This window comes from Ovis aries, chromosome 7, assembly GCF_016772045.2.
Source record: "Ovis aries strain OAR_USU_Benz2616 breed Rambouillet chromosome 7, ARS-UI_Ramb_v3.0, whole genome shotgun sequence".
In the NCBI taxonomy this organism is placed as follows: Eukaryota; Metazoa; Chordata; class Mammalia; order Artiodactyla; family Bovidae; genus Ovis; species Ovis aries.
In genome coordinates this window covers 42,694,540-42,721,739 of record NC_056060.1, presented here as the reverse complement: position 1 = coordinate 42,721,739, position 27,200 = coordinate 42,694,540, and the positions used below count along the sequence as shown (strand labels likewise).

The 27,200-nt window shown below is 38.7% G+C and overlaps 1 protein-coding gene across 4 annotated transcripts in view; it reads right to left on the bottom strand.

Annotated features, from left to right (window-relative positions):
* The window catches only part of FRMD6 (FERM domain containing 6), a 267,178-nt gene that overhangs the window by 87,605 nt on the left and 152,373 nt on the right, over nucleotides 1–27,200 (bottom strand). For all 4 annotated transcript variants that reach the window (XM_027971739.2, XM_060419155.1, XM_042252321.1 and 1 more), the window contains one exon: nucleotides 23,422–23,496. The gene's annotated coding sequence lies outside the window, so the exon portion shown is untranslated. The remainder of the gene's footprint in view (nucleotides 1–23,421; nucleotides 23,497–27,200) is intronic.

Genomic DNA, 27,200 nt, shown 5'->3' with positions numbered 1-27,200 from the left:
TGTTTTCAAGAGGCCCATATTATTCTATGTGGAGACACATGTGGGAACTATGGGTTACAGTATCTCAGGAAAAGAGCACAGAATGAAGAGGCGCATGAAGGCATAGTTTTCAAGGACAATGGCTGTAGCCTCATTTTGTAATTGAACATGCTTAAGCTTTGGTGGGTGATAGTTACACATATTTATGTCAGAAACACAGTTACATAGAAAATGAAGAGATGTGAACTGCTATAATTTACATCCCTATACAAAGTATTTTCCAAACACCAGAAGAGTACCTTAAGAATTAAGCTCAGTTCAGCATGTTAGAAGAAAATAATTTAGTTCTTTTTTATCTTTTATACATAATTCAAGAGAATTTGGAACTTACAGTATATTTTAATGCCGAAATATAAATTCTAGTCAAAGGGAGATGCCAGTAAACTGACATACTAGCTTTTAAAGAAAAAGTATTAAATTAAATTAAATTCTGTTCATCCAAATTAAATTCTGTTCATCATTCTGACTGAAGGTCATAATAAAGAAATTAGGCTCCTTTTTCTCTGTGGTAATTACTAAAGTTCATTGAAAAAGCAAAACCATTCATTTTAAAGCAAATTTGCTTTAAAAGTCCTACTCGAAGGTCTTAAACGTCCCTTTGCACGCATGCTAAGTCACTTTTCCAACTCTTTTCGACCCTATTGACTGCAGCTCACCAGGCTTCTCTCTCCATGAGATTCTCCAGGCAAGAATACTGGAGTGGGCTGCTATTCCCTTCTCCAGGGGATCTTCCCAACACCAGAATCAAAACCGAGTCTCCTGTAATCCATCCATTGCAGGTGGATTCCTTACCACTGAGCCAGCAGGGAAGCCCAAATGTCCCTTTAGCTAACATATATTACTCTGAAAGAAAAAAGAATCACACATGGAAACAAATAGTACAGGGATGTAGTCCTGGTTTTCACTGACAAAAACTCAAAGTGCACTCCTTATTATTCTCAGCTAGTATATAACTTTGGAGAAGGCAATGGCACCCCACTCCAGTACTCTTGCCTGGAAAATCCAATGGATGGAAGAGCCTGGTAGGCTGCAGTCCATGAGGTAGCTAAGAGTTGGATACGACTGAGTGACTTCACTTTCACTTTTCACCTTCATGCATTGGAGAAGGAAATGGGAACCCACTCCAGTGTTCTTGCCTGGAGAATCCCAGGGACGGGGAGCCTGGTGGGCTGCCGTCTATGGGGTCGCACAGAGTCGGACATGACTGAAGTGACTTAGCAGTAGCAGTAGCAGTATATAACTTATGTTCTGTAAAATAAAACACCAAAAGAGATTTTAATTCTCAAGGGAAGTCAGGAGACTTGATTAACAGTCATTTAATCCAGCTGTCTCATTATCATGTACTAGGAGTCCGTGATCAGGAATAGAAAGAATTATAGCTGACCTCTGAACAACATAAGTTTGAACTGCATAGGTCTACTTATATGTGAATTTTTTTCCCACTAAATAATACTACAGTACTACAGGATTTTCTAGTAGTCATGTATGGATGTGAGAGATGGACCATAAGGAAGGCTGAGTGTCAAAGAATTTATTCTTTTGAACTGTGGTGTTGGAGAAGACTCTTGAGAGTCCCTTGGACTGCAAAGAGATCAAACCAGTCAATTCTAAAGGAAATCAATCTTGAATATTCATTGGAAGGACTGATGCTGAATCTCCAATACTTTGACCACCTGATGTGATGAACTGACTCATTAGAAAAGGCCCTGATGCTGGGAAAGATTGAAGCCAGGAGGAGAAGGGGATAACAGAGGATGAGACGGTTGAATGACATCACTGACTCAATGGACATGAGTTTGAGCAAGCTCCAGGAGATGGTAAAGGACAGGGAAGCCTGGTGTGCTGCAGTCCATGGGATCACAAGTGACTGAACAACAGGATCCACTGTTGGTTCCAGCAGCAGACATGGAACTGCAGATACAGAGAAACCACAAATATGGAGAACTGAGGGCATATGTATATATTTGGAGGGCCAACTATAAATTTTACATGGATTTTTGCCTGCATGGAGGGTGGGTGCCCCTACACCCTACCCCACCCCTTGTTGGTCAAAGGTCAGCTGTATTTTGTAGAGACAGCACAGCACTGGAATTAATATTATGTACCAATCTAACTCAGAAAGATTTACCTTTATCCAATTTACAGATACAAAATTGAAAAAAACTTAAATTCATTAAATTCTATTCTCTTGGCCATCAAGTTTTGAGACACTATTTTAAAATAGTTTAACTTGATTATCCTGGGACAAAGTTTGGTTTTAATATAGTATATAAAAGTTTACAGGAGACATATTTGAAGAGTTACTTTCTTTCTATTCCAGTATGGTTTTAGTTTCACCACAAACACCACATTCCGGTTCCTTGAGGGCTTGAATACTTGAATACTCCAGACAAAAGTTTCCATAAGACTGGGATGGGGGGAGGTTCGGGGGCTCACAGGCCAGGCCATTCGCTCTTCAGGAGAGGCTGTTCTAAGGGGTGCAGAGGAGACAGGAGCTACACGAAGTAGGACAGCCAGCCCAGCATGGAGAACTGCCCTGAGGTTTTCTAGTTGAAAGGCACAGTGACAAAGACAGTGCTGGCTTGAGGGATACTGCTGCCCACTAAAACAGGGTGAGGAATTAAATATGAAAAGAGCACTGACTGCTGCCTTATGCATGGGCTTCACGTTCTAGAGAAGATTAAGGACAGGCAGAAGGGCCCTTGAACAACAACAAAAAAAAATGTCTAGCAGGAAGAACAAGATAAGGGGGGAGACTCCCTATAGAATAAAACCTGATGTATGTCACTCATATGTTTATGCAATGGGCCTTAAAGGTCCTAGAGCAGTTTTTCAACTGCCTGATTCCTTGATTACTCTATGAAAAGCTAAAAGAAAATATTCCTAACCCTTAGAGGTGGGAGGCAACACTCTCCACTCCCTATTGGGGGAGAGAGATGAGAAAGGAAAGCAAGCAGGACTCTGGCAACAGACTGGGTACTCTGAGTTATGCCTCACGCACACTCTGAAGATTTTTTTATCTTGGGTGACATCCTAGGTGGCATCACTTTCAAGCAGAAATGATAACAGTACAGATGTCACAGAAATTCTCTTCTATGTGTAGTGATGCCATCCTACTGATTTGTACCTGAGACCCATGAAACACACTGAACTAGAATGGGAAAACAAACCCAGACTTACAGCCTGGTCAATGCTGGTCTTCTTGACGGAAATTCCATTTGTGAAGAAGATTTATGAAATCTGTCTGGTCTGTTTTAATTTGGTTACCCTGAGTAGATTGTAGGCATAACAAACATGCTCTTCAGCTTGATTTTAGTTGCTTAAAAAGTAATGATGGACAAAGGTGCAAATAAGACGTAGTTGCTCTGGAATTTCACAGCAAGTTCACGGAGGCTAAAGAACTTTGTTGAAGGTTTCCAAGAGACACCCTACCAATGTGCAGTGGCTGGGATTTTGGTTATAACACAAGGTTACATTAGCTGGTATGATAAAAAGGAAAACGTATTTGTGAATACCCACATTAGAGTCCTGTTTCCCTTTCACCTGCTCCTAGTTTAGAAACAAAACCTACATTCACTTTTGTTTGACTTGGCTGTGGAACTTCAATGCAAAAAAAATCTTAAGTTCTACAGGCAAAGCAATGGTTCCATTTTTCGTTTTCAAGAGTGGCTTAATGTATCATTTTATTAGCCTAAACAGAATTCTTAGGCTCGAGTTCTTTGAAGAAGGAACACTGGTAGTTAGACTGTGGAGTTAGAATTAGGAATCACAGATTTTAGATTGTTCCCAAAGGACCTCAGACTCTGAAGTTCAGTTTTGACAGGCCAGGAGAATAAAGTGCTGGTTGGTAGGTAGCACTCTTAACTAGATCTAGCTTTGAAGGTAAGATCCTTTGGGGTTGGGGGAGAATAGGCTTTCTTAAACTTGCTTTCTGTTAAAAACTTTTAATAAAGTATTTGTGATTCATTTATCATTAAGCCAGATATTCTATGTGATTTCTTGAGCAGAAAAAGAGAATCAGAAAATTAATGACTTTCTCTTCTGCCAGTAGTTCTATATTGGATAATATTTTTGTCACTTTAACTCCAATTTCTTAAAGGATAATGGGGATATATACCTACTACATGATAATTTCATAGACATACAGACAATATACAAATGAATATAAAATATTTTATTATTATCACTTTTTTTGGTAGCATTTTCACTATCTGAAATTTTTTGTAAATATGTTTACTTGTTCCTCAACTGTCTGTTTAGAATGCAAGCTTCATGTGGGCACAGATCTAGCCTCTCTGACTATCATGGCCCCAGCATCTAGAACAGTGTCTGGTACCTATTTGTTGAATGAATGAATCCCATAAACTATGTGTAAGAAGGGTGTGTGTGTGTGTGTGTGTGTGTGTGTGTGTGTGTGTGTGTGTGTGTACACAGCTGCCTTGAGAGTAGGGTAGAGAAAAGAGAGTAGGCACTGAGATGAGAATGGGAGAGGATTAACATTTTTTGAGATATCCCAGATAATGATGAGAAAAGATCAATCCCTTAAGAAGACTTTTGGTTGACTTGAATGAAGCTTCATACATCAGCCAGTTCACCTAATGTTTATATTTGAGGTAAAAATATACATATAATTATCAGTATTTTATCTCTACTGATATCCCTTAATGTATATTGTATTTCTTATATACAATAATATACAATAATGTATATTGTATTTCATTGTATTCTTAGTGTATACTGTATATTGTATTGAGCCTTCCCCCTGCCTTTTGAAATACTAAGAAGAATGTTAGAAAGATTTTGCTAGAGCAGTTGATCAGTTATTGGATTCCTTGCTAGCAAAAACGTTCTGATGAGATAACTTGGGAACAGAGTGGTTTGAGTTGAGCAAGGGAAACCTACGTGGCCTTGCTCCTGTTTGCTCAGTGCCCTCAACTCCATGTGCAGCTTCACTGGCCCTTGCGTCACCTGCTCCATCTCGAAATACCGGAAACTGCTCTGTCTACCACGTCCTGCCTTCCACCTCTTCCACCAGAGCTGTTCTTTAACCTTGAGACTTTCAGTCACCGCAACCCCCCGCCCCCAGTTCTTTCAGTTTGTTAGCTGTTTTTGGCTTCCCTTCTTTCCTTTTGAGCTTAATGCCTGGGCTCACAATTTTGAATATATGCTCCCTCTAGTTTCATTGCCCCATATCTCCTTGATCTTTTAATGCAGTCTTAACAATCCCCAAATTCAGGTCAAGTTAATCATCCATTTTACTTTAAAGTCACTGAGGAAGATTAAAGAAAATCAAATAAATGAGTCTATTAGTTACATCACCAAGACAACAGTTGCCTCACTGGAGCACTCACAAATGCTTGGTCAACTTTTTACTCACTCCTGGGTAGCTCCCTTTTCCTTTCACCATGATAACCATCTAGACTTTTATGGTTCTCAAGACCCTCATCCCACTCTGAAACACCGCCACTTCTCAACAGTTGATCTAGACTGACTCTTGGCTGGTGACCAGTCAAAAAGGTTTATAAGTATGACCTCGTTGATGCTCATGACAGCCCTTTGATGGAGATACTATCATTATCCCTGGTTTATGATGCCCAAGATCTCAAAGGAAACAAGTGGTTATGTCTGTATCTGAACTCAGGAAATCTGAATTCAAGTTCACGGTTTCCCTCTAAACTATCTTGCTGCTGGTGCAGAGTTGATCAGGCATTTTCTCAGTTGGGATTTAGTCCTCTCCACCTTCAAGCTTCCATGTATCTTCCTCTTGGGCCATTTGTTCTTGACTCTTCTCAGTCAATCTCCTCCTACCAAAACTGTATCCCAAGTAGCCCCACTGCTTGAGGGCCTTATCCATCATGCGTTTGTTTATTCATTTAGCAAATTATTCAGTTCAGTTCAATTCAGTCACTCAGTCGTGTCTGACTCTTTGTGATACCATGAACTGCGACATGCCAGGCCTCCCTGTCCATCACCATCTCCTGGAGTTCACTCAAACTCACATCCATCGAGTCGGTGATGCCATCAAGCCATCTCATCCTCTGTCATCCCCTTTTCCTCCTGCCCCCAATCCCTCCCAGCATCAGAGTCTTTTCCAATGAGTCAACTCTTCACATGAGGTGGCCAAAGTATTTGAGTTTCAGCTTTAGCATCGTTCCTTCCAAAGAACACCCAGGGCTGATCTCCCTTAGAATGGACTGGTTGGATCTCTTTGCAGTCCAAGGGACTCTCAAGAGTCTTCTCCAACACCACAGTTCAAAAGCATCAATTCTTCAGTGCTCAGTTTTCTTCACAGTCCAACTCTCACATCCATACATGACTACTGGAAAAACCATAGCCTTGACTAGATGGACCTTTGTTGGCAAAGTAATTTCTCTGCTTTTCAATATGCTATCTAGGTTGGTCATAACTTTCCTTCCAAAGGGGAAGCATCTTTTAATTTCATGGCTGCAATCACCATCTGCAGTGATTTTGGAGCCCCCCAAAATAAAGTCTGACACAGTTTCTACTGTTTCCCCATCTATTTCCCATGAAGTGATGGGACCAGATGCCATGATCTTTGTTTTCTGAATGTTGAGCTTTAAGCCAATCTTTTCACTCTCCTCTTTCACTTTCATCAAGAGGCTTTTTAGTTCCTCTTCACTTTCTGCCATAAGGGTGGTATCATCTGCATATCTGAGGTTATTGATATTTCTCCCAGAAACCTTGATTCCAGCTTGTGTTTCTTCCAGTCCAGCGTTTCTCATGATGTACTCTGCATAGAAGTTAAATAAGCATGGTGACAATATACAGCCTTGACGTACTCCTTTTCCTATTTGGAACCAGTCTGTTGTTCTATGTCCAGTTCTAACTGTTGCTTCTGACCTGCATACAGATTTCTCAAGAGGTAGGATAGGTGGTCTGGTATTCCCATCTCTTTCAGAATTTCCCACAGTTTATTGTGATCCACACAGTCAAAGGCTTTGGCATAGTCAATAAAGCAGAAATAGATGTTTTTCTGGAACTCTCTTGCTTTGTCCATGATCCAGCGGATATTGGCAATTTGACCTCTGGTTCCTCTGCCTTTTCTAAACCCAGCTTGAACATCTGGAATTTCATGGTTTATGTATTGCTGAAGCCTGGCTTGGAGAATTTTGAGCATTACTTTACTAGCATGTGAGATGAGTGCAATTGTGCGGTAGTTTGAGCATTCTTTGGCCTTGCCTTTCTTTGGGATTGGAATGAAAACTGACCTTTTCCAGTCCTGTGGCCACTGCTGAGTTTTCCAAATTTGCTGGCATATTGAGTGCAGCACTTTCACAGCATCATCTTTCAGGATTCGAAATAGCTCAACTGGAATTCCATCACCTCCACTAGCTTTGATCGTAGTGATGCTTACTAAGGCCCATCTGACTTCACATTCCAGGATGCCTGGCTCTAGGTGAGTGATCACACCATTGTGATTATCTTGGTCATGTAGATCTTTTTTGTATAGTTCTTCTGTGTATTCTTGCCACCTCTTCTTAGTATCTTTTGTTTCTGTTAGGTCCATACCATTTCTGTCCTTCATCAAGCCCATCTTTGCATGAAATGTTCCCTTGGTATCTCTAATTTTCTTGAAGAGATCTCTAGTCTTTCCCATTCTGTTCTTTTCCTCTATTTCTTTGCATTGATCGCTGAGGAAGGCTTTCTTATCTCTTCTTGCTATTCTCTGGAACTCTGCATTCGGATGCTTATATATTTCCTTTTCTCCTTTGCTTTTCGCTTCTCTTCTTTTCACAGCTATTTGTAAGGCCTCCCCAGACAGCCATTTTGCTTTTTTGCATTTCTTTTCCATGGGGATGGTCTTGATCCCTGTCTCCTGTACAATGTCACAAACCTCATTCCATAGTTCATCAGGCACTCTATCTATCAGATCTAGTCCCTTAAATCTGTTTCTCACTTCCATGTATAATCACAAGGGATTTGATTTAGGTCATACCTGAATGGTCTAGTGGTTTTCCCTACTTTCTTCAATTTAAGTCTGAATTTGGGAATTATTAAGTACCTATTCTGGGCTAGGTGTTGGGGACACAGAGGATAAACAAGACCTAATCTCCCACCTTGGAGTTAAATTTTAATTATCCTTGCTCCCTATTAAATATCCAAAATCGGATCCTCTCCTAGACCCTTTTTCCCACTTACAGAATGATGAAGTTGCTGTTTATTTCATACTGCATTCAACGCCACCCTTTATAAGGCAGCAGGTATGTGCTGGATACGTGAATGAACAATTCCAGGTAAGATCATCAAGGTTTAGAAGTTTGTTCTTAGTCTTTTTTCTGAAAAGTGGCTCGTTAGAGATGAGCCTCTAGCTCTTACCACTTTTCTGTCTGAGCAGAACTGGGAAGGTTCTGAAAATCAGCCTTTTTCATTATTCACTGACTAGTTGCACTTCAGCAAAATAAATCCATTCCCACTGAGTTACCTCACACTGGTACCTCTATAAGAAAAGGTACACATGTAAGCTTTGTATTCTGTGCCTGTGGAAAGAAAGACACAAGGCCTTATTACAGGAATTTCAGCATTTTTAAAAGAAGAGATATTTTTAAGATTGAGGAGGGCATGGTAACTCACTCCAGTATTCTTGCCTGGAGAATCCCATGGACAGAGGAACCAGGTGGACTATAGTCCACAGGGTTGCAAAGAATTGGACGTGACTGAAGCAACTTAGCATGGACACACATTTGTGAGATCTTGCAATTTTCAAACCCCTATTTTGCCACTTCTCAATCAGAAGGTGATTTTGCCCCTAAAAGAATATTTGGTAGTGTCTGGAGACATGTTTAGTTGTCATAATGTGATGGTAGTGAGTGAGTTGGGTAATGCTACTGGTATCTAGTGGATAGAGGCTAGAAATGCTGCTAAACATTCTACAGTGCAGGGCACCTCTTGAAAAAGAATTACTGCCCCTAGTTGAAAACTGTAGAGAAGGCATGACACCCTACTCCAGTACTCTTGCCTGGAAAATCCCATGGACAGAGGAGCCTGGTAAGCTGTAGTCCATGGGGTCGTGAAGAATCAGACACGACTGAGCGACTTCACTTTCAATTTTCACTTTCATGCACTGGAGAAGGAAATGGCAACCCACTCCAGTGTTCTTGCCTGGAGAATCCCAGGGACGGGGAGCCTGGTGGACTGCCGTCTATGGAGTTGCACAGAGTCAGACACGACTGAAGTGACTTAGCAGCAGCAGCAGTTGAGAACTGCCAATCTAAAGGGTGATCTTGACTGGAACATTTCAGTGCTCCATGAGTTGGGTTGAGGGGAGGCTACCATCCAAGTATGCTAGCCGATTCTGCTGAACATCTGTTGAAAAGAACCGCTAGAGATGAGGGACCATTTGGGACCTACAGAGAGAGGTATTTGGGCTCAGTTTCTCCATTTACTCTTCTAACATTACCTGGATCTCTTTCTTAGCCCCAAGACTTGATACACATTTTATGTTGTCTTGTATCACTCCTTTAAGTATACAGTGACTTTGAAGAGGAAAAGAAAATAGGATAAACTTTCATCTCTTGAAAGCTTTGTTTGTATTAGCGTAATTTCTATCTCTGGCAATAACATTTCTAAGGTGGTAGAACACATCCTCTTTGTCAGCAGAGGTATGGCAAGATTTATTTTAATTCGTATTAAATGACAGTGATGTCAGAAATGAAAAAAGTTGGAAAGGCTTCCCGGGTGGTTCAGTGGTAAAGAATCTGCTTGCCAGTGCAGGAGACACAGGTTCAACCATTGGTCCAGGAAGATCTCACAGGCCAGGGAGCAACCAAGTCCATGCGCCACAACTATGAAGCCTGTGCTCTAGAACCTGGGAACTTTAACTGTTGAGCCTACTCACTGCAACTACTGAAGCCTGCATGCCCCAGAGTCCGTGGTCTACAACAAGATAAGCCACTGTAATGAGAAGCCCCCACATCGCAGCTAGAGAGTAGCCCCAGCTTGAAGCAATAGGAGAAAGCCTTCATGCAGCAATGAAGACCTATCACAGCCAAAAACAAATAAACAAATGAATAAATAAACATTTTTAAAGTTGGAAATACTAAAGCTTTTCACTTCAGTGAAGAATCAACTTACTGAAATAAAATTAGTCTTAAGGAAAAATTACATTAATAAAGTATAATTTTATAATCTAACTAGACCTAACTAGTTATTAACTCATACAATATATCATAATTGTAATTATTCAATATTCAATATATTTCAATATATTCAATAGCAAATATTCAATAATTTGCTAAATTTTATTTTAAAGTAGTGTGGTAGCTGCTGCTAAGGCACGTCAGTCGTGTCCAACTCTGTGTGACCCCATAGACGGCACCCAACAGGCTCCTCTGTCCCTGGAATTCTCCAGGTAAGAGTACTGGAGTGGGTTGCCATTGCCTTCTCCAATGCATGAAAGTGAAAAGTAAAAGTGAAGTCGCTCAGTCGTGTCTGACTCTCAGCGACCCCATGGACTGCAGCCTACCAGGCTCCTCTGTCCATGGGATTCTACAGGCAATAGTACTGGAGTGGGTTGCCATTGCCTTCTCTGAGTGTGGTAGAAATGTATTTAGCTTAAACATTGAAAACGTATATTTTGAACAAATAACTATTACCAAATACTATACAGAAATAAACTTTGAAAGGATTATTAGGGCTATCAAGTATTATTTGCATAAGTCGTGTTGAGCACATACTCCAACAACTTCCTAATCTCTCTACTTTCTTCCATTATCCTTTATATCACTATCACTAGCATTTATAATAAAGAATATATGTATGAATTCTAGTATATTCAAATTCTCATGAAAGCAAAACCTAAGAAGAATAGCTGTAAAAAGACATACTTAAGCACATTTCACAAATATTGCCTGATTTCCACTTAGACTTATTAGCCAATTTCTTTTAGATAATGGTTTCCAAACCTATAAACGGATCAGAAACATTTAAGAACTAGTGAAAGAGTTGGCAATCTAAAAAAAAAAAAAAAAAAAAAAGAGCGGCAAACTCACCAAATTATTCTGACACCCATTTGTGACCACTTAGGTAGATGTTCTATTAAAACTGATGCCATGAAATTAAAAGATGCTTACTCCTTGGAAGGAAAGTTATGACCAACCTAGACAGCATATTCAAAAGCAGGGACATTACTTTGCCAACAAAGGTCCATCTAGTCAAGGCTATGGTTTTTCCAGTGGTCATGTACGGATGTGAGAGATAGCTGTGAAGAAAGCTGAAGCGCCGAAGAATTGATGCTTTTGAACTGTGGTGTTGGAGAAGACTCTGGAGAGTCCCTTGGACTGCAAGGAGATCCAACCAGTTCATTCTAAAGGAGATTGGTCCTGGGTGTTCTTTGGAAGGAATGATGCTAAAGCTGAAACTCCAATACTTTGGCCACCTCATGTGAAGAGTTGACTCATTGGAAAAGACTCTGATGCTGGGAGGGATTAGGGGCAGGAGAAGAAGGGGACAACAGAGGATGAGATGGCTGGATGGCATCACCAACTCGATGGGCGGGAGTCTGAGTGAACTCCGGGAGTTGGTGATGGACAGGGAGGCCTGGCGTGCTGTGATTCACGGGGTCACAAAAAGTCAGACTTGACTGAGCGACTAAACTGAACTGAACTGAAAGTAAGATTTAAATGGAGAGGCCAGATTAAAGATACTTTTGAAATGTTTCATTTTAAAGCCCCCATACACTTTAGGTACTGTTACTTCACCATCTTCTTCCAATGAATAAAATGTGTATTATGAGGGGGAGGTAATGTGTTGATGTGTTAGTAATTTTTTTTTCACAATAAGGACATTGATGTCAGCGCATCCAATTCAAATTCAGGAAGGGTTGCCTATTTTTAATTTTTTGTGATGAGAATGGAGTAACTAAAACTGTGATAGTTAATTTGGTCAATAAGAAACTGTTGACCTTAAACAAACAGACTGCCAGCTATTTCTCCAACAAAAATGGGTTCACTCAGGACCAGCAAAGAATTGCAATCTGGGGTCTGCGACCATGGCAAGCACTTGAAAGTCCCACACAGCTGGAAGACGATATCTCTTTTAAAAGGGTAAAAGGAAGTTGGGAGGATTCCCATAAATGGCATCCATTGGAAGAATTGAGAATTCAAAGTATAGTAGCATTTGATTGGCTGAGTCTCTCATTGGCTGAGCGCTCCTCAGGCAAGAAGAGGAAGTTTTTCTTCTTTTTGGGCTGTTTTCCTTGTAGCACATTGTAGCCCAACTCTATTTTAATTGAGGTTTCTATTTATTAAGTTTTACAAAGTCATTCCACTAAAGATAAAGCAATGGAGCCCACTAGTGTTATTGAATAAAGTGAATAATGCATCCCCAGAAACATCACAATAATACTGAATCCTCCGAAACTTCCACAGGAATCTAATAGTGTATAAATGAATCACAGTCTTACTTAACATTTCCATAAGTATGCTGCAGGGTAACTCTGAGAAACAGAATATAGGTTGAATAGAATATATAAGCATCCCAATTTTTACTTCTTCCTATTTTATACCTTTGTTCTGTTAATGCTGTCTAATCAATATCTATAAATTTCATCCCCACTAAACTGACCCACTCAGGGCTTTGGAAGGTGATACCTCATAGATAAGTACAAGGTTGCATGGATAGATACTATTTTGTCTATGAATGACAAGTGACTTCAAAAGAGTAGTTTCTGGGAATGGAATGCATTTAAAATAGTAATGACAGTTGATTGTTTATTGATTACTTACTGTGTTGTAGGTACTGTGTCAGGTCTTTTGTTTATCATCCTATTTAATCATAACAGTTACCCTATGAGATAGGTAACATCATAATTCCTTTTTTATAAATAAGGAAACCAGAGTACAGATAATATACCCCAATTTAAATAGACCCTTAGAGTTTCTCAAAAATGTTTTAAAGCAAAATGGAAAAAGTGACATGAAAATAATGGAAACACCTACATTTAAGAAAAATTTTAAAACCTGATGCTGCAGGGTTCACTTTTTTAGTAAAGTATTTAATATGCAAAGAGCAAGGTAGGTATCAGTAAACACTGAGAAGTACCCAAGATATGTGCCCACTCAAACAGATGGAAACCTAGATTTGAGAGAAGAAAGGCTGGGGACAAGATTCACAGTCCTGTTTCCAATGGATAGATCTGTTTTTAAATAATTATAAAGAATTACATGAATTTATAAAGAATTATATGTCATTTAACAAGAAGGTGTCAACAGGGCAGTGGTTGATAGCACCCCTTCTGCTCTGACAGCTTAAGTCTGCCTGGGTTTTAAACTAATAAACTGAACAAAGAATGACAAAGCTCTCAGGAAAACTGCTACTTACTTACTCCACATTCTATTGGCAGCTTAGCTTTTCCTTTTCAAGTTTCCAGTTACTTCATCTGAGCCATAAACACAGCATAAAGGAGAGAGCTGGACAGTTCAGGGTCCATGTGGGGAACTGATGGGTGTCCTGGAATCACCTTTGCCTTTAGTCCCTCTGGTTTTGTTTATCATTGCTAGAGCTGAGCAGTAAAATGCAGCATGCGACAGGAGTCTACTGTCAGCTGTGGCTAGCAGAATGACTGTCAGCCCTCTAGGAGGAATGCGAAAAATGCAGAACCACCCACAGCTGGAGGCTCCCCGTCTGAATGGGGTGGTAGGGACTGAATTACTGTTCCCACTGATGTTGAAGATGAGGATAAGACACCATGCTATCCTATCTCACTCCAAACCCATGGAAAGAATTTGGCAAATGTTCCATTTCTTAAATCAAAGATTTCTCTGTTACTCTTGGCTACTTGGAGAACTAAACATCCTTGAGTTTCAGGAAAAGCCAGGCATTAAAACTTTTTAAAGAGATTTAGGGAGAGTTAAGTTAAATTGAAATGATTTTTTAGAAATGGTTTTAGATGGATTTATGGATTACCTTCGTGAAGACATAAAGACATCAACTCATCTTGTGAATTTAATCTTTATCCTCAGTTTTTGAGATTTTCCCATTATCTGTAATTCCTATTTCAAACTAAAATCCTTTAGCTTTGTGACTTATGCTAATTAACAGGGGAAAAAAAAAAAACAAAAACCAAACACGTTTTCTTTGTTCTGCATTCCCTCAAAACTTGTTTTTAGGTACAGGGCACTGCAAGTTTGTGTGGTTGGGCACAATACTGCTGCTGATTACATGCCTTTTGCCTGATGTCAGAGTTTCCCCCCAGCAACTATTTCCAGCCAGTGGTATCACTCTTACGTATTACTTCTAAAAAAGAAAAAAAATGGCAAAAATGTGTTTCTAAAATAAAGGAATGACACATATATTTAACATCATTCATCTACACTTACTCTAAAACATCAGTTATAGAGTAAAACCAGTTTTTAAAGGATTTTGATTTATTGGCTGTTAATTCAAATATTTATTCATTCCCTTTAATAGGAAGCATATTCATAAGAATTTCCTGTCAGTTATTTTAAAGAAAAAATTTATTTTTAAATATAAAATACAATTACTTAAAATGTTTATGAATGTGAGGTAATAGTTCAAAATGAACCTGGCCATTTCTTCCCTATGGTTGCCTCCTCTTTTTGTTCCCAGTGCTCTTGGAGAACGGGGTCTCTCCTCTTCCCCCGCAGGTCATCCCTCTCATTATGCCAAATCAGTACAGAGGGACAACCACTCCGGGATCCATGGGACACGAGCACTGTGCCTCATCATAATGAGAGATCTTCCAGAGGTCACATTCCACATCTGGCCTTTTCCCTTTAGATTTTATCTTCAAATTGGACCTTATGTATAAGTGGCATTTGAAAAGCATTTTGCAGCATTTAAACCACAGGTATTATCTCATGGGCCTCATGAAAACAGGACACGGGCTTCCTGAACCATCGTTTTCAATCCAAGTTGGCATTTCACATGGCCACTTCTGTAGAGTTGCTCAGAATGGGTCAATAGCATGCAACCAGACGTCAACTTTAGGCAGATTTGACGCTGCTGCTGCTAAGTCGCCTCAGTCGTGTCCGACTCTGTGCGACTCCATAGACAGCAGCACACCAGGCTCCGCAGTCCCTGGGATTCTCCAGGCAAGAACACTGGAGTGGGTTGCCATTTCCTTCTCCAATGAAAGAAAGTGAAGAGTCAAAGTGAAGTCGCTCAGTCGTGTCTGACTCTTAGCGACCCCACGGACTGCAGCCTACCAGGCTCCTCCATCCAAGGCAAGAATTCCAGGCAAGAATACTGGAGTGGGGTGCCATTGCCTTCTCTGAAATTTGATGACTAAAGCGATTTATTTAGTTGTAGAGAGGAACAGAACTCTAGAGTCGGAGAGAACAGAAACAGTCAGGTGATGATCCTTGCCAGCCTTCCTCACTTATTCTGCAGATGTAACAAAAATAGGTCCAAGTGAAGGGGTACGTGCTTAGTCACTTCAGTTGTATTTGATTTTCTGCATCCCTATGGACCATGAAGAATACAGTGGTGGGTTGCCATTTCCTTCTCCAAAGTGAAGGGGTAGGTACATACCAAATGAACACTTTTATTGTGTTCTTTAAAATAAAAAAGTTGTTTCCTAGATAAAGGCTATTTGGAAAAGACCAGTTGTAGCTGCTTTATTGGGAGAAGGCAATGGCACCCCACTCCAGTACTCTTGCCTGGAAAATCCCATGGAAGGAGCAGCCTGGTGGGCTGCAGTCCATGGGGTCTCTGAGAGTCGGACACGACTCAGCGACTTCACTTTCACTTTTCACTTTCATGTATTGGAGAAGGAAACGGCAACCCACTCCAGTGTTCTTGCCTGGAGAATCTCAGGGATGGGGGAGCCTGGTGGGCTGCCGTCTATGGGGTCATACAGAGTCGGGCACAACTGAAGTGACTTAGCAGCAGTAGCTGCTTTATTGAGTGATTACTAGGTCAGGTGCTCTCCGAAGTGCTTTGCAAGTTTCGTTTTTCGTTTAGCTCTTATGCCTCCCACAAACCCTTAAGGAGATAGATAGCTTTTTTTTTTTTTTTTGTAATCACTTTTAAAAGATGAGGTAATTGAGCCATGGAGAAGTCCCTTTGCTAAGATCTTTTCTCGCCAGGTTTGAGATATGATTGACATATAACATTGTGAAAGTTCAGGGTGTAGAGGGTGATGATTTGGTAGACACATATATTATGAAATGACTACCACAATAAGACTAGTTAGCACATCTATCTGTGTCCAAGTTCTAAAGCTACAGTTCACTCCCAAACAATCTGATTACAGAAAATATTTCTTAACAACTAAATGTATTGATTTGTGATAAATTTTACTTAAATATTAAAGGAAATGAGAGCATTTTAAAGTGTTTTTAAATATACTTGCTTCAAAATTGAAAAAACAAGAGCCTTTACATATATGCCAATAATTTTGTTTACCAATACCCAGACTCATGTAATTCAGAATGGCTCTGGGTCCACACACTGGGCCATGTCAGACTCTGCCTATTTAGTACTAGAAAAGACCTGAAGCTTCATACCAAGTACTGCTCAGGAGTCTCTGGGAGAAGAAGAATTGGAAAACAGAAGAGCTGGAAGGAAACTTATAGACGGTTTAATCTCACCTCATTGTATAAAGTGAGGGTGCTGAAGCTCAGAGACATTACATGACATTACCAGGTTATACACTACTAACCAGTAGCAGAGTCAGGATTCGAGCCCAGGCTTTCTGTCTGCATTCTTTCAGTTACAATAAGCAGCCTTCAAATCCTCATGAGAGATAATTTTCCACTTCCCTTTCCAGTGTTTTAGGAAATATCAAAAGCTAATATTCATGTATTTAAATAAATTTATCTAAATTTATTTTTGCCTCAATTAGAAACACTGGTAAATGAAAATGTGTTTGGATTTCCCAAGAGTACTTGAATTTCATGAGTTTTACATTTCCTACAAAGGGGCCAGGTTCAGCAATTTAATTTTCGTGGGCTAAGAGCTCTGATCAAAGCCTTTATCTTGACAAATAATTGGTTTTGAGAATAGGGGCTAGAGATAATTTGGAGACATGATGAGCATTCATTCATGTACTCAGACTTGTACTGCATGCCTGTTTGTTTTAGGCACTGTTCTAGATACAAGTCAAACAAATATAATATACGTGACATACTTCTTCCCCTTTAGGAATCATTTTCCCCCTTTCTTTCCTATTAGCAAAGGATCTGATATAATTTTGCTGCACTTAAATTAGATTGATGCTTCCCAAGGTGTATTAAAGGTACCACTTCTGGTATGCTACATGATTTTAAATGGTAACAGACAAGCATTTAAAAAGGCAGCTATAAGGCCATCTCAGTATATTTTAGAAAAATGAAAACAGCTTACAAACCTATATTTAATGGATATGATGTCTTAGAACATGGCTAATTATGTTGGTGATCCACTTTTTGCAGACCATATGCACCACAGCATGATACCCAGGCTTACTCTGTAAGCCTTCTGTCAGAATATTTAGAAAGTTATGACGATTTTTGAGAGTATAGATGGTATGGGTTAATAGCATGGATTCTGCAGGTAATGAATTTCTGTGTCCTTCACTGTGTTCTTTTAAAAGATATATCAAAACATCAACTCTGAAGGTTGACAGTCATTTAGTATGTGAAGTATAATATATAATTTTATTATGCTAATCACTCAGAGTGGCCATTCTCTTTAAAGAACTAATTTTTAGGTACCCATGTTAGAAATTGATTAGAGTTATTACATTTTTTGCTTTAAAATGTTGTACTTGCACAATATAATATTACTTTTTATTATAATTTTATAGTTACCTTCTAATTATGACAAGTAATTATTCCTTTTAAAATCTTAATCCAAAGATATGCAACTGTGTATTACAGAGAATAGTTCTTAACAGCCAAATGTACAGACTTGTGAAAAAATTTACTTAAAATTTTAAAGGAAATGAGCATTTTAAAATTGCTTTCTAAATATACTTCCTGTAAAATTGAAAAACCAAAAGCCTTTGCTTATATGCCAATGATTTTGTTTGCCAGTACCTGGGCTCTTGTAATTCAAAATGGCTCTGGGTCCACACACTGGACCATGCCAGACTTTGCCTACTCAGTACTGGAAAAGACCTGAAGCTTCATACCAAGCACTGCTCAGGAGCACTGCAATAGGCTTTCTCCTGTGTTAAAATCACCTCACACACCAACCTCACTGCCAAATACTGGGCTGTGAAGTACGGGGCAATGTGCAAAGGTTATCACAGTCCAGGGGAACCTAGTATCTCAGTTAGCTGATACTACATATGATTTTTTAAAAAGAGAGTGAGAGAGAGGAGGAGGGAAACAATAGCAGAATTTTAGGCCCGGTCTCTAGAGAATTTGATTTTAGAAGATCTGGACTAACAAATCTGCATTAAGAAGAAGAAGAAAAAAAAACTATTTATCATTAAAACATTCAAACTAAAAAAAAATAGAAAAACTCTCTATATTCCATTACTTAGACTGAACAGTTATTAATATTTTGCCATATTTGCTTCCTCTATTTTTTTATTTTTATTTTTTGGCCATGCCTTATGGCTTGTAGGATCTTCATTCCTGACTAGGGATTGAAACTGCACCCTTGGCAGTGAAACCATGGAGTCTTAACCACTGGACTGCCAGGGAATTCCCTGGGTTATTTTAAAGTAAATCCTAAATATCATGATATTCCACACTAAACTACTAAGCATATGTCTTTAGAGCACCAGATACCATTATCATGCTTAACACGATAATTATAATTCCTTAGCCTTCAAACTTTGCACCCATCTCCCAAATATTTTCTTATCCTTGGTTTGTTAGAATCCAGATCCAGACAAGTCCCATGCACTGCATGTAGTTATTACATAAATTAGTTTTTGTTTGTTTGCTTTTTAGTTTTGTTTTTTAATGAAGAATTTCCTTTTCACATGAAACCACCATTAACCACTGCCTCAATCAAGCTGGCTCTTGGCTTTCAGAAGATAATTCAGATTTGGAAAGGATCATAGATACCATTCCTCTTTCAGTATCTTCCTATGCTCTATATGTTTACCAGTCTGGGTCCTTCCTGGAGATATTAGGCAGAAGGTAGGTGAAATGAAGAGTGGTCTGGATATGTGAACTTTGGATAAGACAAGGAAATATACCCCTGAAGCAATAGCAAATTTTCCATGTTATCTTTACCCCAAATGTTTTACATCTTGTTCCTGTGATTAAATGTTTGTGTTTTCAAGCAGCTCAGAAAATCCCATATGGTATCCCCCTTTTGAAGGCTGATAAAGCACATTTAATACATTAAAGTCTCTTTAGTGTTGCACAAATTCTACTCGGTGTTTCCCAAATATCTTTGATTATGGAGCTGGGTTTTCCCACCACCCCAGATCACCTATTAATATGTTTTGGAACTGAGATTGGGAAGTGGCATTGATCTGTGCTACTATTATTAGTGTTTTTATTGGGTACATCAATAAACATTTGTTCTGGCAAAGCACCTTGTAACCGCTTTTGCTAGTTTTTTCTCTCACTCTGAGATCCTGTGGCGTACACTGGTATTTTTATTACCATTCAAAGATAAGAGCTATTAAGTACATATCGATAATAGGAGCTAAGTAACAAGTTGCTGTCAGTGAGGATTTAATTTAAAGCCCTAAGATTTGAAGACTTTAACTGGCAAAAATCTAAATAATCCCCAAATACTAGACTGTATTGGCTGTTAGAGAAAAGGTAATTTCACAGAATATTGCTCATATTCACATCTCTCATCCTCCCTCTACATATCCCCAACCTAAGCATGATCGACCCCTAACCTGATGCTCTAAGGAACAGAAGGACTAAAGGAGGCAGTGCCATTTCCCTTGAAACTAGGCATCCTAAAGATGAGTTACCACTTTTCCTTTCATGATGATCATATAAATGTTTATGGAAAAAGATGGTATATGAGACACATACATCAACTATTCCTAAAGACAGAGATTAAGGAGGCCTCTCTGTAGAATCTGTAAATGTGATTCTTTGAGACATCTCCTCCAAGTAATCTCTTCTAAATGCTCCACCCATTTCTCCACTGCTCTGACCACCACCATGCAGGGATGCCAGGTGGTGGTGGGTGGTGATGACATCAGCAAAGATTCTGCTTATCCAAGGGAAGCAGAACTGTTACTCAAAAAAATGTACTAGTTTAATTCTGGAACCTCTCAGTTTCTCACCCTAGGTGATAAAAATGTCTCTGGATTTTCTCTGCACTATCTGGGCAAGTGCTCAGAATGAACAATCCTTCCTTAGCTGGGAGAAAATCAAATAAGGAGGGATACCATACCTCCCCATCCTTCCTAAAGCTTCGAGTTTGATTCCTAGTCCCCAGGGTTTGAACTCTGTATATGTCATAGGCATCAAAGCATGGAAGTAACAGAACCCCTGCACCACAAACCAATTGTTGGTTGTATAATTTAAACTGTTATAAATCTTGTTACGTTCTCTCAGTAGTTAACATTTATATGAACTTTTTGCTTCCTATTCCTTAAAATTTTCCTTTCCTGTTTATTTATTGTCAGTTGGCGTAATGAAATAAAATCAGCTCAGAACTAATGACCTGGGCTTAAAACCTAACTTCACTCACTGTGCAACCTTATGCAATTGACCTAATCTCTCTGTGCTTTCACTTCTTGACCATGAAATGGTGATTAATACAATTATATCAAAGATTATGAGAATTTCATGATGTGAAAAATATGAAAAGGCTTATCTCATATTCAGTACATGGGCAATTGACAAATGTTTGGTTCTCTATTTTCTTCTCTTTGCTTCTGCTTGCATTATTTATCACCTAATTCCATCCTTATGGGAAGAAAATCAATAAATGACTTCCCTGAATTTTTTTGATTGTTTTCTTTGAAATAATACCATGGGGTATGAGAGGCTCAGCCTAAAGCAATCTGTTTCAATTTTATGAAGCAGAGGAGGAGTTGTATAGGAGAAGAAGCTGGCCTCTTGGGCGAGTGGAGAAGACAGTCAGCGCTGAGCCTCTACCTTTGTTCACATCAAGGGCTAGAGGGGTGTGTGTGCACACACACACACACTTTTTCTAATTGTTTGACTAAAACAAGAAATAGCAAATAAGCATTCCATTTCTTCTTAAATGGACACCAAAGGACCTGTTTCAAGTTGATAAGTGATGTCTGGTCATTTTATGATGCTTACGATCCTACTGAATGGGTATAACTTAAAAGACAGACAATAGTAAGTGTTGCCAAGGATGTGGAGAAACTGGAACCCTCTTTCATTGCTAGTGGAAATGCAAAATTTGTTTTTTGCTTTGAAAAATCATTTGGCAGTTTCTTAGGAAGTTAAACCTACCATCTCAATCAGCAATTTTGCTGTTAGGAATCTACCCAAGAGAAATGAAAACATATATTTATACAAATACATATATGTAAATGTCCACAGCAGCATTATTTGTAGTATCAAAAGACTGGAAACAATTCACATGTCTGTCAGGTGTGCCTGGACAATGGAATACTCTTTAGCAAAAAAAAAAAAAAAACAACAAAAAACTACTACTAGTGATGCATGATAAAAACAAGGATGAAACTCAAAGACATTATGCTAGATGAAAGATGCAAAAGACATATTTGATGACTTCATGTATATGTCTAGAAAAGGCAAATCTATAGAGACAGAAGGCATATTGGTGAACACCTGGTGTTAGGGGTAGGAATGAGGAATAACTGAAAACAAGCATAAGAGATCTTTTGGGGAGTTGGAAATGTTCTCAAACTGGATTGTGGTAATGATTATACAACCCTATGACTTTATTTTAAAAAGTCGTTAAATTGTACATTTAAAATAGATTTTATGATATGTCCATTAAACTTCAATAAAGCTGTTTAAAAATAAGCAGCTTATTATTATATGCAATTCATGAGGTAATCTCCTTATCAAAAGTAGCATCCAGAGGTTGTGGAGAATATGATAATCAGGGTGTTTTCCTGGAATAGGCATGCATCTGCCTTTCAGCTCAAATATTCACTATGCTCTGACTCTAATGGTAAACAACTCCAATGCTCCAACTTTCCGGCTGGGTAAGGCATGGAGCTATGAGGGGAGGAGGGAAGCAGGATTGGGTGATGTCAGCCACAGAAGAGAGGACACAGAGGGCGGAGGAGCAGACTGGAGCTACTTCTGCTCATTGGCATCAGAAACAGAGGCGGCAGCACACATCTGCATGGACTGATCCTTTTCAAACCGATATGCCCATCCAGCCACTTCCTGTCTTGGCCAGCAGTCTCTCTTTGCGCCACCCTCTCCCAATCCTGCTTTTTCTCATTTCCAACTTCCTCTGGGCTATGCTTCTCCATCTGTTTGTCCCTCAGTCATCTGTGCACCAGCATGTACCATCTGCCTAGACTTTCTGAAGTGTCTTAACACCTGTAGGAAACAGTTCAAACCAAGGAAAACTGTATCTTTCAATCATCACTTTTCAGTTACTTATAAAGGTTCTTTCTAGGTCTCATTCACAAACATATACCTAAGAAGCTAAGATCATTAATTTGAAATTACGTTATTGAGAATGAATGTGGGTGAGAATCTCCAAAGAACAGTCAAGTTTGACTAGTTCAGGGCTTGATAATTTAATAATTTTCCCTTTTACTTCATCTAGGCCTAGTGGTTCACAGGGAAATCTTCACGAGGAGGGAGCAATGTTGTGCAGATGAATGTGACGCATAATCACATAATCCTGATGGTTGTAATTCTACAAGCATATAAAAAATAACCAGAAAATGTGTGAATTTCACATAGAAAATTGAGGTAATTTGGCATATAGTGCTCGTTGAAAGTGGAAGCCTATTTAAATCTACTGAAAACTGAAAATGCCTTCCCAAATCTATCTGCCAATTGAATACTTTGGGTTTTGAATTATATGGATTTTTTCTATAAGAAGCACAGAGTACTCTATAAATAATAGCTAATAATTATTGAGTTATTGTGATATTCCAGGCATATTATTTAATCTTCATAATGACCCTATGAGATAGGAACAATAACTACCCCAATTTTACAAACAACAAAAGTAAGGTATAAAGAGGTTTTCTGCTCAAAGTGACCACTGATAAGTAATAAATCAAGGATTTAAGTTCAGGTCTTTCCGACTCCAAGCCAGTGTCCTCAGTCACTATGCCACACGTCTAAATAGACCTCATGATAATATCTCATAAAAACATCACCCTCATTCTTACAAATGGAGGAGCCACAAGGGGACAAGGGCATATGACTCACCCAAGAATAGGCATCAAATCAGTTCTTCATAGATTTCTGTCTTTGAGGCTTGCGGGCCTCCTCTTCAGTGTTTTATAAAGTGTTCATCAGGTTATAAGACTCTCTTGAATAGGACTCTCTTCTTTCAGATGGTACTCACCTGACTTTCAGTTATAGGTTCTCTAGACAGCCAGAATGTTTCAGGCTCTTCATTTGCTGGAAATCACTGGAGTGGCTGAAAATAAAAGGACCATTTCTGTTCAGGCTACCAGGTCACTAGAGCTAATCAAATAGCAACTTCATTTGGTTTACAGTCAATGCAAAGATTTTGGCATCTGTTCCACTGAGGAAAAGACAGGAGATTATGGATCAAGAACATTCTCACATGGTAATCTATGCACATATTTTAAGTAATTAAAACTATTCATTTGGCTAAAGAGAAATCATTATATACAAAACTCCTTTAAAATATTCCTTTGATATGTTTTAAAATTGTTTATCTTCTTAATCTGACATCAGGCAAGAGTAGCAGAGAAGCCTGACAAATCCTGAGAAGAGAGGGAAATGATTTGCAGAGGAATATGTTTTAAAACTTTTCATTCTGAAGATGTGACTGCTGGTATGTTCAGTGCAGAAAACCCCAGTTCTGAGCCTGATGTTGATAAGTGAAAAAACATTCACACAGCCCAAAATCTTTCCCATTTTCCTTCCACACTTCTCTAATCATGAGTTCAAATAATATTGCCAAATAATTTTTATTTTCCTTTGATGAGAGTAATCTCAAAACTCATCTGTTTGGGAAATGAATGTAAAATAAAATCATTTTTTTCCAGATCTTATTATATAACCAATAAAAGCTTCCATTTATTAACAGCCTACTATACAGAGGACACTGTAATTGACATTTCACATTATTTCTAATCTGGACAACTTGGCAAGTTAGGTCTTCTTATTCCTATTTACAGCAAAAAAAAAAAAAGAGAAAAAACTAGGACCAAAAGAGATTAAAAAATTCTGTCTGACTCAAAATTCATGTGCTTCCCATCATGCTCTCTCACTCTTCGTCAAGCTTTGGAGTACCACTAAGGATAAGATGATTCTGGGGGCTGTTTGAACAACCATTTGTAAGTTGTCTATTTAATGCCTAATGAATAGAGGGAAGGACAGTACTCCAAGTAAGGCATGGACCTTGCTCTCCAGGGGTTCACAGTTTAGTGAAGATAAAAAGAGAAGAGAATGAAGTTCTAAGAAGAATGATTTAGAGAGTAAGTGCTAGAGGAATTCAGAGAGGGGCCCAGTTATGAGCTGATGAGAAGGGGAGTACCCTTCCTAAATGAAGTGAGGCCTTGGTGAATCTGATAGAAGATACAGTTTAGATGAGCAGAGAAGAGAGGGAAGACCATTCCTGGAACAAGGAATGAGCAGGCCGAGTCCCAGAAGAGCAAGGACACCAGCCTGGTTGGTGTGATGGAATTTGTGCTAGGGAGCAAAAGGATTCTAACACTATAGTAATTTATCCTGTGGCAGCTTGTTATAAAACTGAAGTTACATTCTAGTCTGGGTCAAGGGAATAGTTATCCAAGGTACAGCTTTCTGCCATAAGTAGAAATATGTCTATTTTTTGCCCCCATTCAGGAAAAAAAAAAAAAAAAAGTAAGGGGAATCCCAGAAGGGTTGTAGGACAAATATAGGTTTAGAAGTCAGAATTTCTGGGTTCTGTTTTCATTTTCAGTCATTTCTTCTCTGAAATGCAACAGTAGAAATTACTGAACCTCTTCTGAATCAGTTTCTGCTAAATGGGAAAAAAGTGTATCACCACTTCTCTCAACACACAAGCAAACTTACCCCATTCTAAGTATGTAGATTGTTGGAGATGAGATTTTCCTGTTACTGATTTTAGTAATGAAAGTGCCCCTAGACTGCCCTGCTTCACTGCTGCATTCCTATACCTATTTTACAGCTCATGCTATACTGGACTTAGGGTGGGCAGTAAATAATGTAGTTTTAAAATTATGGCAATGTTGACATCTTTTAGTGTAACAGGAAGACATAGCATTAACTGTCTTTATAGTCTTCAAGCACAGTTTCTAGATACAATATAATTATTGCCATTATGATTTTCCTGCTACCTGGACAACTTGAAAACTTTCTAATGTGTTTAATTACACAGTTTTTAATTTGTGCAAGATTAGGGTGAACAATTCTGTAAGTGAGCTTTGACAAAGCAAGTTAGCCTTCCAGACAAATTTCCCCAAGCCCCCTGGGCTCTAATCTGGACTTAAAAAATTCATTTTACTAACTTGTTGAGGATAAAATATTTGGTGCTAATGTTTAGCTATCTCAGTGCTACAGTTTAGAAGGGCAAGTGAAAAACATCCCTCTGGGCTCTTAGGGCTAGATGGAAGAGGCCTCGGACTCCGCTTGCACTCACTGGCTAAGCAGTGCCGAGCAGAGACTGTTTTAAAAACACAGAGCTCTTTATCTTTTTGCCATTTATTTTTCTAAATGTCTTATGGACACCCACTAACAACATATGAGATACAAAATTTTAAGTATATTTGTGTAGGATATGAGAATAATATAAATCAATGTAAATAGAAATCTACTATATTTAAATTATTAATGACATTATCCAAGATGCTCCTATTCTTATTTTTTCTGTACTTGATAAAATATTCTCAGAGGAATGTTAATATGTCTCACTATGATTATATATATATTTATCTTCCTATGTTTCTTCTTTTTGCTTTATGTAATTTCGTTACTTTGTTGTTGGGTGTCTAATGGCTTATGATGTCTACCTTCTTTGTGAATTGTGCTTTTTATCATTAAAAAATCATTTTTGTTTTATTTAAAAACCAAAAAATTATCAACAAACAAAAGAATAAAAATGAATTATTTTGAAATTTTTGAAATTTTGAAATTTTTGAGAAATTAATCTCAAAAAGTAAAATAAATTAAAAGAGCATTGGGGGAGAGAGAGAGAGAGAGAGAGAAAGAGACCATCAAGGGATAACATACCCATCCAAACTCACCCTACAGTTCCATCTTGCTTTTAGGAGGACAATACTATTAAAAACCAGAAATGAGAGTCCAATTTACTTGTTTATATATCATTCAGAGTCTCCCAGACCATTGAGATTTTATTTGAATCTGTGAATAGTTTGTCCTTATGTTGTTCCCAATAAGGGCTACATTCTCTAAAAGGGGAAAAATCAAAGTAAGTTTCAAAGGAAACTCGTTGAATCTATTTCTGGAGCCACTAAGCCAGAGTTCATGTCTTATTGATGAGCTACAATACTTTCTTGCTTTCATTCACTGGTTCATTTCTTCAGCATTTTTTCCTATTCAATACTATAGTGAACACAGTCCCATACTCTGATTGTTTCTAGTCCAGCGGAGGAGACAGATAACAGACAGTGCAGTCTGGTGATGTGATCAGGAACTAGGTGCTAATGGTGATGGGTGGAGAGCAGCAGTGCTCAGGAAAACTTTCTGGAAACTATGATAGCTGGGAAAACTGTGAAGGATAACAAGGAGCGGTCCAAGTGGAGAAGATATAAAGAAGCATTCTAACTGGAGAAACATGTCCAGAGGCATGAGAAAACATGCATGATCTTCGTAAAAATATGAAAGACAGCAGAACTGGGAGAGATGTGAGGGATTTGCAGAATCATAGCTTTCAGGGTCACCAGCCAGTTTTCACAATCTAATCAATTTGAGTGTTTGGATCTATGGCATTCCCCAGACTGATTAAAAGGACATTTCCTTGACTGGCAGTCAGGAAACATGCTGGCAGCATGGCTAAAAATGCATAACTCCCTGAGGCAAAGATACTGCAAAGCATCCAGCTGGTGACAAAACAAGAGTATCTTACCTAATTTCTTGAAGTATGATCAGGAAGTCTGGCAAGACAATCACATATCCTTTTCTCATATT